The sequence below is a fragment of the Schistocerca gregaria genome, chromosome 9, assembly GCF_023897955.1.
Source record: "Schistocerca gregaria isolate iqSchGreg1 chromosome 9, iqSchGreg1.2, whole genome shotgun sequence".
Lineage (NCBI taxonomy): Eukaryota > Metazoa > Arthropoda > Insecta > Orthoptera > Acrididae > Schistocerca > Schistocerca gregaria.
Window position 1 is genome coordinate 250,541,129 of NC_064928.1, and position 12,675 is coordinate 250,553,803.

A 12,675-nucleotide genomic window follows, 5' to 3' on the forward strand; every position below is an offset into this window, starting at 1 on the left:
GAAATAAACACCTCAAAATATGGATGCACAGTATACAAAAGTATGAGTTGATAAGGATAGGACAGGTGATCGGCCATGGTCTTGCTGAAGGAACACCCCCCCCCCCCCCCTCCCAGATGACCCCTCACTGCCACGGACAAGTTACTTCCATATCTCGGTGCATAAAAAAGAGATTCGACTCTTTATTACACAACATATGGGCCTCACTGCATGCTATTGTTTGCAGAAAACCTTGTTTTGATACCTTGAATCGTTTACGAAATATTGTGATTGTTATGATCACATTATTCGTGATGAAGAAGGATGTGAATGGACCTGCCATGCACGACTGTCCTTCGGATATAACACCAGTAACTCGAGAATGAAATGACATATCCTCCCAATCTCAGTTTTAAATAATACTTCGATCCTTATATACATTTTGTTCACTGCAATGTGTGAGCTAAAATCACCCATAAAGCAAAGTTTGTGCAATTCTTTTTTACCTCTGCAAAAGCTTTAAAATTTTGTGCAATGTTTTATGTAATTAGTTGCACCACAGTAACAATGGCATAAAATGAAAAGAAATTTGTCAGTTGAAGGTATCAGACTGCAGGATGTGCAAAAATCAAATTTTGTTCACATAATAGTTCAAAAAATTGGATAATAAGTATTCCATAACAGCCAGAATGCCATCTCTCAGCACAGTCAACGTTTTACTTATCTTATGCAGCAGTAAGTATAATAGATAACAAAAAGAAATTCAAATCTTTATTGAGTGAAGATATCTGATGGCAATAAGGTGTCCAAAAATCACATTTTTTTCAACTAATGGGTTTTGAAAAATTGTATGACATGTATTTTACATCACCCAGAATGACATCTCTCAGTACAGGCACTGGCATTTGGTGAGCAGTACAGACATAACAAATGCAGCCTCAGAACAAAATGCAAAGGGCTTGTCTGTAGCACTGTAACAGTTGTAAGCTGTTGATTGACATTTTTAGTGCAACATTACTAAAGGTAATTTTAATTGTAATCACATTCATAAATACTGACGGGGAACATCAAGCAAAAAATAGTTCACATATTCAGCTACTGTACAACATACACATGGAAAGTATGCTTATTGTATTAAATGTACACACTGCAAATAGAAAGCATCAACATTTCAGATGAATCACCTGTCTTTTATGAACCAGGAATTAGACAATAAATAAAGAAATTACAGAGTGACCAGTTGTAATTTTTAAAACAGTTTATATTTGCATTGAACTGACTATTATGGACTTTCAAAAAGGAAAAGGTCAAAGCAATGGACAAATTGGTATGCTACTCATTGGTACAGATTTTGCACACTACAGGCAGCAAACAAAAGGAAGCATACCCACATTTCAGGCAGGGTTTCATTTTATGTGACTGAAGCCTGTGTTTAATAAATATATATCTAACAGAAAGAAACATTCCACATGGGAAAAATACATTAAAAAATGCTGTGACTTACCAAACGAGAAAGTGCTGGTAGATAGACACAATAAAACACACACACACACACACACACACACACACACACACACACACACACACACACACACACACATTTCAATCTTTCGCAACCCACAGTTGCTTCATCAGGAAAGAGTGAAGGGGAGGGAAAGACGAAAGGATGTGGGTTTTAAGGTAGATGGTAAGGAGTCATTCCAATCCCGGGAGTGGAAAGACTTACCTTAGGGGCAAAAAAGGACAGGTATACAGTCGCGCGTGCGCACCCCCCCCCCCCCCTCAACACACACACACACACACACACACACACACACACACACACACACACACACAGAGACACAAGCAGACATTTGTAAAGGCAAAGAATTTGGGCAGAGATGTCAGTCGAGGCGGAAGTACAGAGGCAAAGATGTTGTTGAATGACAGGTGAGGTATGAGCGGCGGCAACTTGAAATTAGCAGAGGTTGAGGCCTGGTGGGTAACGGGAAGAGAGGATATACTGAAGGGCATGTTCCCATCTCCGGAGTTCTGATACGTTGGTGTTAGTGGGAAGTATCCGGATAACTTGGACGGTGTAACACTGTGCCAAGATGTGCTGGCCGTGCAACAAGGCCTGTTTAGCCACAGGGTGATCCTCATTACCAATAAATACTGTCTGCCTGTGTCCATTCATGCAAATGGACAGTTTGTTGCTGGTCATTCCCACATAGAAAGCGTCACAGTGTAGGCAGGTCAGTTGGTAAATATGTGGGTGCTTTCACACGTGGCTCTGCCTTCGATCATGTGCACCTTCCAGGTTACAGGAATGGAGTAGGCGGTGGTGAGAGGGTGCATGGGACAGGTTTTACACTGGGGGTGGTTACAAGGGTAGGAGTCAGAGGGTAGGGAAGGTGGTTTGGAGATTTCATAGGGATGAACCAAGAGGTTACGAAGGTTAGGTGGATGGCGGAAAGACACTCTTGGTGGAGTGGGGAGGATTTCATGAAGGATGGATCTCATTTCAGGGCAGGATTTGAGGAAGTCGTATTCCTGCTGGAGAGCCACATTCAGAGTCTGATGCAGTCCCGGAAAGTATCCTGTCACAAGTGGGGCACTATTGGGGTTCTTCTGTGGGAGGTTCTGGGTTTGAGGGGATGAGGAAGTGGCTCTGGTTATTTGCTTCTGTACCAGATCGGGAGGGTAGTTGCGGGATGCGAAAGCTGTTTTCAGGTTGTTGGTGTAATGGTTCAGGGATTCCGGACTAGAGCAGATTCGTTTGCTGCGAAGACCTAGGCTGTAGGGAAGGGACTGTTTGATATGTAATGGGTGGCAGCTGCCATAATGGAGGTACTGTTGCTTGTTGGTAGGTTTGATGTGGACAGACGTGTGAAGCTGGCCATTGGACAGATGGAGGTCAATGTCAAGGAAAGTGGCATGGGATTAGGAGTAGGACCAGGTGAACCTGATGGAACCAAAGGAGTTGAGGTTGGAGAGGAAATTCTGGCGTTTTTCTTCACCATGAGTCCAGATCATGAAGATGTTGTCAATAAATCTGTACCAAACTTTGGGCTGGCAGGCCTGGGTAACCAAGAAGGTTTCCTCTAAGCGACCCATAAATTGGTTGGCGTACGAGGGGGCCATCCTGGTACCCATGGCTGTTCCCATTAATTGTTGGTATGTCTGGCCTTCGAAGTTAACTCCAACTTCAATTCTTACTGAAATACATTTGGTCTGTGTGTGTGTGTGTGTGTGTGTGTGTGTGTGTGTGTGTGTGTGTGTGTGTGTGTGTGTGTGCGCGCGAGTGTACACCTGTCTTTTTTTTTCCCCTAAGGGAAGTCTTTCCGCTCCCGGGATTGGAATGACTCCTTACCCTCTCCCTTAAAACCCACATCCTTTCGTCTTTCCCTCTCCTTCCTGAAGAAGCAACCATCGGTTGCGAAAGCTAGTAATTCTGTGTGTGTTTTTGTGTGTTTTGTTCATGTGCCTGTCTGCCGGCGCTTTCCCGCTTGGTAAGTCTTGGAATCTTTGTTTTTAATATGTTTTGAAATACATTTAATGTATACATAGTTAAAAATCGTAATTGCATTTCAAAATTGCATATCATGCACAATAACAGTAACAAGTATCATCATTTCCCGTGTCAGTTTTTGGAAAATCTTATCACTGGAAGCAATTGGAGGAGGAGAGGGAGAGAGAGACCGTTTTTCATTATACATTCTAAGTCAAAAAAAGAAGACTGACAAACTTATGCACACTGTCACGCAAATGGACTCACACTGCTACAACAGAACACATCTCTACAACCAAATCTGCTAATTCACCCAACATGAAGTTAGTAGAAGCTGAATTTCATATTTCATTTTCTCCACTTTTCAGTACACATTTGTTGATGAAATAACAGAGGGACAACTATTCATCAGAGTGGGGGTTTCAAAATCCAAACTCTGCAAAACCAAAAACCTCATCCTCATTCAAACTATTTTTTCATTTCTTTTCTTCAAAATTGCAACTGATGAAGTGTCTCACTTCATATCATAATGCATCCCAGATGCACAACAAAGGAGAGAAACATATGACAATGATAGTTGAATCTGTATTTATATTCATGACAGAGAGATACTAAATAATGGGTCTTCACCTGAAAAAGAAAAACTGGATGATAAGTATTAGATTACGACTGACACTTTTCGCAGAAATTGTGTGCATAAGTTAAATTTTACACGAAAAAGGTAGACACCAATGACAAACTTTTACATACATGTATTTTGAAAGGAAAAAAAAAACTTTAATACTGACAAATTAACAAAGAGAGACGTAAGGAACTATTCTCATCAGTAAAAGATTAAAGATTATGACTAGTTAAATGAGAACACACACGAGTGTGTGTGTGTTTGTGTGTGTGTGAGAGAGAGAGAGAGAGAGAGAGAGAGAGAGAGAGAGAGAGAGAGAGGGAGAGAGAGAAAAAATCATATCTGAATTGGTCAAAATGTGTGACAGTATACACAATAGGCTGCTGTGAGCAGAAATAATAAAACAGCAGTCTGCCCACAGAAACTAAGTATTTTGCCAGTAAAAAATATTACTGTATTAACATGACAAGATTTACCGTAAATGTGCAGCAATAAAATATTCAAAAAGTATGACACCGATACCTCTACCTGTGCCATGGTTACCGACTGGTGTGTAAACTTGCTTTCTGATCAAACAGCTGGTGTTTGCCAGTAGTGTCACTGATACAAGATAAGCCGTTGTGGGGACACAGATAACAGCTACCGGGGCAATTTTGCTGCCCACACACACCCACATTCATTAAAAGCATCCTAAGGTATGCCACTTTACAACAGAAGACACTCTGAAGGCTGCACCTGCTATCTGTACTGAGTCTGTGTGCTAGATCCCAAAAACATTACCTGCTGTGCAAGGTAACCGAGTGTCACGTATTTTCACATCAGTTTGAACAGAATACGACAGCTTAGAATACGTCCACAGATTAATCCACAGATTTGAACATTTCTGGCTGTACCATTTATTTTGAGACATGGCACTTTTGATTAGAAAACAAAGATACTAACTCTTCTGAACATTAAAATGAGGAGTTCACTGAATTCTAGGAATGTAAGACATAACAACCACTACTACAATAATAACAACAACAACAATAATAATAATAATAATAATAATAATAATAATAATAATAAGATTACAGCAAACTGTTTACATCAAAAGCCTTGAAAGCAAGAGCTGGAAAAACAGAAAAACTTAAATAGCATTCCACACCACATGATACATTTAAAACAAACACTGCTTTTCTGTAACACCAAAATTCATCACTACAACTCTCATCGTAAAGCAAAATGTCTGTATTTATCAAATAGCTTATCCTCTCAGTGAGATATTTATAAGCAGAATTAGACCAAAAAGGGAGAACAGGCTTACAAATTCTACCAGGTCCAAAATCTTATAAATGGGATCAACATAAAAAATTGAAACATGAAATACATGCTGAATGAAAAAAATTACAGAAACAATGTGCAAACACAGAGTTTTGTTTTAAGGCCACATATAAATAATGGCTGAAATGCATCTTCAATACCTTCACGTCATAGACATGAGAAAAACCTAGCATATAATCATTAAAAAACAAAAAAAAAAAAGTATCTTTCTGAGAAGAGAAATGCTCTACTGTTGCCAAAAGGAATGCTGTGCTAGACAAGTGAGTTTATGGAAAACTTAAAAACTTCTGGCTAAGGGTTGTCATGACAGTCTTAAGCTTATCTTGGTCCGTAAATACCATACTTATAAAACAAGCAAATAAATGTACAATATAACTGAATTATCATAAAATAGAAAGAGATTTGAGCACTTTCATAATGATTGGAAAAGATACTTCCAAAATCATGCTAGTAAAACCAAGACAACAAGTAAATATTAGAGGAACATTATACTGATTTAAAAAAGATCAGAACTTGGCACTTTTCAAAATCTTTAGAGAAGAGGTGTAAGTGTTAAAATCAATGAAGCTTCACCTCAAACCTTCCACAAAGAGTCTGATTACAAACAACATAGCCAACTGCAAGTTGCTATCCAAATATTTTGAAGAGCTTCTAAATTGTGAGGAGGCATCGAAACCATTATTCTTTAATATCAACATGATGAGAACCTAGTTTGAAAACCACCAATACTGCAGCAAGCATAATCCAATACTTAAGAAGAGTGATGATTGGTGCATATTCTGTTATCATATTATGAACAAGACACTACTTATTTAAATATACTTTAATCTCTTTGTTTTCCTTATGTTAGTTCTCACTCAAAAAAATGTTGTACCATTAATGTTATAAATAAACTGGCACAGGACTGTTTTAAAAACAGTTCTGATAATCAGTCACTGCTGTTACAATATACCAATTCCAAATGTACTGATATCACACCTGGTCAAGTGACAGGAATATTCAGAAGCCATTCTTGGGTCAGAACTAAAATAATGAAAAACAAAGTGTAAATCTATTTAATTAAGCAATATTTTGAACATAATATAACTCAAGAGAATGCAAGTATTAATATAAAAAATATATTCTCATTTCGTCTGCTTCTAGGATCAGTTTCAATAAACTTTGATTAAAAAAACTTTATGACTGGTGTGTCACCAAGACAAATATTAGGAACCAGATCCCAGCCAATTGCTTTTCTTCCTTGCACATTATGTGCTCACTGATTCATCAGTTTTATAGGTACACACCGAGCTTCGTTGTGTGTGGCTAGTAGAACATCTGCAACAATGGCCCCATCACTGCTGTCTGTCAATCATAAAGTTATTTTATTCAAGCTATAATCAACTGTTGCTATTCCTCGACAAGCCTAAAATTACTGTTGATTTTATTGTAACACAATCTGAACCTACTATTAACTTGCCTCATCTTTGTGCACCATCCATCCTGGTCTGCATTAGATCTATTCACGAGGGTAATCCCAAAAGTAAGGTCTCCTATTTTTTTTATAAGTACATTGACCTGTTTATTTCTACAATGGTTTACATTCCCCCCCCCCCCCCCCCACAGCGGGTACTGCAGCAATGAATTTATTAAATAAAGTGGCAATTTCCACTTTTGCTGTATTCATTTTATTTGTTCTCAACTAGTTTCAGCCTTCTAGGCTGTTCTCAAGTGATTTTGTGATACTGTACAAAATAGAATATATTTACCTCCACAAACAGAAATGTAATGATGTGAATGGAAAAATGTTTTAAATAAATTTACTTGCAACAGAAAAACTATGCCTTACATACTGAAATGACAGTGTTTTCAAATTTTTGTTTTCTGTTCACTTTGATTCACAAATGCTGTGTACTGGATAGACAGCTTGACATTTATAAAGGAATTATATTGATCAAAGAGTAAAGGCCAAAATAAATTGAATAATAATTTCAAATACAACGGGCGTATATTTGTGTGCATGATTGCGGAAAGTTAAAAAAATAGTAAGAAATAAAACAGTATGGAAAACAAAATAAAAGTAAATATTTAAATATACAATGAGGTGACATTGAATTTTAAGTTTCATTTTACTGTATACTGTAGAAGATTTCTGATGGGTCATTAGAAGAATGTGATTGAAGTTATCCAGGAATTTTTTGTTCTGAAGATCTGTTTGCTCATAGATGCAGTGCAAAGACATTTTTGCTGTTATCACTAGATTTTATGTGGTCTTTAAAATGTATCTGAAAGTTTCTACCAGCTTGCCCAATGTATACTTTGTCACTATCGTCACATCCAATTTTGTAGATCCCTGTCTTACAAATGCATCACTATTGTTCTGGCTGTGTATCTTATAGCATCAGTAATACTGTTTTCAGTACAGAACTGTATTTGATATTTGTATTTTGAAAATATTTCCCTATTTTATTACAAGTTATTCAATAATAGCGCATAAATACAAATTTAGTTTTTTCATTTGGTTTCCTCTTTTTCTGGAGTAATTTGATTTGCACCTCATTTTTGCTTAACTTTCAGTTTCTGTCTATACTTTTCTTTAATTATTTATTGCTTGAAATTATTTATTTTGGCTAAATTTTCTAATATTGCTAATTCTTTGTCAATATCATTAACCAAAAGAAACTGAAGACACAAATTTAAAGACGCTGTCTTTTAAATACATAATTCATAGCTTTGTGTTGCAGGTAAATTTATTGAAAATGTATTTACAGTCACCTCATTACATTTCTATTCACGGACATAATATAATATATTCAATTCTAGCAGAACCACAAAATCACTTGAGAATAGGATAGAAGGCTGAAATGATTTGGGAACAAATCCAACTGATACAACAAAAAGTGGAAAATGCCACCTTCTTTGCAAGTGAGCATGTGGCATATGCAATACCCCCATTGTCAACAAAAAATAAGTACCAGTTGTTATCACTCCATTATATCCCACCTTCCACTGGGCAAAAGTTAATAATGATAACTTGCCACCAAAGATTTTACACCTGTAATGTGATGAGCTCCAGTATGAGGTCACAAATGTTAGGTGGTAGTAAAGTGTTTCATAAGAGTGGCATACAATCACCACAAAAACAAAATTAATTATGTAAACAATGACACAGCTTAATGCAGGATGTCAAACTTCAGCACTCTGAACAGTTTTCAAAATAAATAAGACTACAGCACAAGAAATTGTTAATTACTTCACAGTAATAAGGTTCTCAGGCATACACCACTTGAAGAATATTCGTCGCAAAAATAAATGAGAACATCATACCTGACTTGTGTATCATCTCTTATTTTCCACTGACAGTAACAGCTTATAAAAGCATCTAAACTAATCAGACACCGAATACAGACAAGCAAGGCTGAGAGGGCATCACATGTAGTCAAGTCACACCCACCAAACTGCTGGCACACTGTCACGAATACACAATGAGCCACACACACGGAACAAAAATCTTTATGGTTCCCAGTGATGGTGGACAGCAATGTACACACTGCACTGCAGAAATACTGATGAGCAGCTATAACACCACGAAGATGCTGTAGTAAATCAAACCATTTTCTTTGACTAGTACGTTACTCAATGATAAATCAATTTGTTCTCCTCATAAGTACTTTTGTTGGGTTAAAGGAGTATCCTGATTGTTTACTACCAATTAATCCACTCACTGTCACAATATGGGAATGAAATTTGGTATGGGGCAGCTGCAGCCTGCACGGTTGGAGTATTCAGGCTCCAGAAGAGAGCACTTACGATCTTTGCTAGTACAAGTAAACTCCAGTCCAGTAGGGATCATATCTTCAAGTATGATTTATTCTGGACACTCAGTATATGCTATTAAAACACATGTGCTTAAAAGACAACGTAGTGAGTAGCATAATGATTTGGCAACATTCATTGTTGCATTAAATAAATGACAGATGATTATCAAAAGACTGTGAGTAATAAAGTAGCTACAGATCGCTTGCAGCTGGAAGATATTTCTTTGCCACTTTGCCAAGTGATGTAAAGCAAATACATAGTAATCCTTATTAATTAAAAGTGGTTTATACTCAAACACATATTTCTGAACTCTGTGATTGAGGAACTATTTGTGTGTGTTTGTAGATCTAGTATATTATTGGTGGTGAATATTTAGTAAAAGATTCTAAACTATAGTGTCTAATGTGTTATTCTTATCAATTAAACAATGAAAACTTCAGGTAGGAATATCAACAATGTAGGAAAAGCCAGATTGCTACTCATAGTAACGATGACACGTTAAGTTACAGACAGGCACAATCAGAAGATGCTTACATAAAGCTTTTGACCACAGCCTTCATCAGCAAAAGAGAAACACACTCCACTAATACACACAAGCAAGCAAACCTCAAGCACACTATACTGCTAACGCTAGCATCTCAGGCCAGAATGCAAGCGTCTTAATTGTGCTTGTCTCAACTTAACATGTCTTCTTTACAGTAAGTAGCAATCTCTCTCTTCCTATGTTGTTGTTATTTTTATCTATTATATAGGGTTTTTCAAAAAGGACTTTACAACTTTAAAAATTCATGTAACTTTATTGAAAGAAGGTATAGAACTGGGTTTAGTGTTACTTTATAGGGAAATATATCAAGTTTTTTTAATCTTAAACTAAAAATGTTGTATGTGGCTTCCGTTGGTTATCCTGCACACATCCCATTGGAAGTAATTTCTTCCAAAACTCATGGTAGAATTGTGGGTGTAGCTTGCTCAGTGGTGGCATAAATTCTTGCTGTACATTCAGGTGGAGAAGCCAACACAGGGGGTACAAATACGATATCCTTGATGAATACCCCCCCCCCCCCCCCCACACACACACACACACACACACACACACACATACACACACACACACACACACACACACACACACACACACACACAAAAAATCAAGTGGAGTCACAGCTGGGGAACACGGGGACCATGCAATTCGCACATCATGGCCAATTCATTGACCCAGAAAGTGGCCACAGAAAATCCTAGACATCGCCAGGTCGTAGGGTAGTGCATCATCTTGCATGAAGTAAACATTTCATGCTTGGTCATCCTCATCGATCTGTGGTATCAAAAATTGTTGTAACTTGTACAATTACACTATTCTGTTGATGGTTCTCTCGTGGAAAAAACAGGGGCCATACACTTTGTTCTTGTTTAATGCACAAAAAACATTCAGTTTAGGGCTATCACGAACATGTTGCAATGTAGTACAACTAGGAGGATCTTCAGCATACTTTGTACAGACATTACACTGAACTGTTGCCGCTGACTTTGATTTTTCAACTCAAAACACACAGCTAGCATGCTCGGGTCCAGTGAAGGCAGCCACCTTTAACAAAACTGCCGCTAGCGCTCCTTATGTTGTGGTTCAGCACTAGCAAACTAAGTGAGACAAAACTTTATGTATTTCCCTACAAATTAACACTACAATCACCTCTGTAGTTACCATGAATTAGTTTATATGAATTTTATTAACAAAGAAATAGAGGGGCTGGCCAGTACTTACCTCAGCTCAGTACAGCCGATAGATACACAAAAAACAACCGAAAATTTACGTTCCTAGCTTTCGGAATAAATGTTCCTTCATCAGGGAGGAGAGAGGGGAAAGAAAGGGAAGAAGGGAAAGTGGATTTAGTTACTCACAACCCAGGTTATGAAGCAACAGGGAAAGGAAAACAGGGAGGGTAGCAAGGATGGAGGCATGGTTGTCAGAGGGAAGCCAAAGATATTCTATTGTAAGTACTGTGCCAGCTTCAAACCAAAGAGGATGCATACAGAAGTAAAGAGGTATATAGTATAAAGATGTAGGTTGAAAAGATGCATGAATGGCTAAAGAGGGAAGGGAAAGAGGAAAAGACTGAAGAGTAAATGGGAGTGAGGTTGTTTAACGAAGGTTCAGTCCAGGGGGATGGCGGGATGAAAGGATGTGTTGGAGTGCAAGTTCCCATCTCTGCAGTTCAGAGGGACTGGTGTTGGGTGGGAGAAGCCAAGTGGCACATACAGTGTAGCAGGTTCCTAGGTCCCTAGAATTATGCTGGAGGGCATGCTCCGCTACTGGGTATTGGACGTCTCCTAGGTGGACAGTTCGTCTGTGTCCGTTCATGCGCTCAGCCAGTTTAGTTGTTGTCATACCAATGTAAAAGGCTGTGCAGTGCAGGCATGTCAGCTGATAAATGACATGTGTAGTTTCACACGTGGCCCTGCCTTGAATTGTGTATGTTTTACCAGTAGCGTGGCTGGAGTAGGTGGTTGTGGGGGGAATGCATGGGGCAGGTTTTGCAGCGGGGTCGGTTACAGGGGTAGGAACAGCTGGGTAGAGAAGGTAGTCTGGGAATATTGTAGGGTTTAACAAGGATGTTACAGAGGTTAGGAAGTCGACGAAAGGCAACTCTGGGTGTTGTGGGGAGAATTTTGTCAAGGGATGATCTCATTTCAGGGGTTGACTTGAGAAAGTCATATCCCTGGTGGAGTAATTTATTGATGTATTCGAGGCCAGGATAATATTGGGTGACAAGGGGGATGCTTCTGTGTGGTCTGAGGGTAGGAACATTGTTATTGGATGGGGAGGAATGTATTGCTCGGGAGATCTGTTTGTGGACAAGGTCTGCAGGATAGTTGCGGGAGAGGAAAGCACTGGTCAGGTTATTGGTGCAATTGTTGATGGATTCGGCACTGGAGCAGATACGTTTGCCACGAATACCTAGGCTGTAGGGAAGGGAGTGTTTGATGTGGAATGGATGGCAGCTATCAAAGTGAAGGTACTGTTGTTTGTTTGAGGGTTTCATGAAAAAAAGGAAGATTAACAGATTGTTAGAGACAGGACAACTTGAAACTTCCTGGCAGATTAAAACTGTGTGCCCGACCGAGACTCGAACTCGGGACCTTTGCCTTTCGCGGGCAAGTGCTCTCTGAGCTACCGAAGCACGACTCACGCCCGGTACTCACAGCTTTACTTCTGCCAGTATCTCGTCTCCTACCTTCCAAACTTTACAGAAACTCTTCTGCGAACCAGAAGAGTACCGGGCGTGAGTCGTGCTTCGGTAGCTCAGATAGTAGAGTACTTGCCCGTGAAAGGCAAAGGTCCCGAGTTCGAGTCTCGGTCGGGCACACAGTTTTAATCTGTCAGGAAGTTTCATATCAGCGCACACTCCGCTGCAGAGTGAAAATCTCATTCTGGACAGGACAACTTAATGGTATGGTCAATAGG

The 12,675-nt window shown here is 38.9% G+C and overlaps 1 protein-coding gene across 2 annotated transcripts in view; it reads right to left on the reverse strand.

Moving 5' to 3' along the window:
* LOC126291607 (Golgi resident protein GCP60) overlaps nucleotides 1-12,675 on the reverse strand; it is a 71,973-nt gene that overhangs the window by 27,600 nt on the left and 31,698 nt on the right. The window lies entirely within an intron of this gene.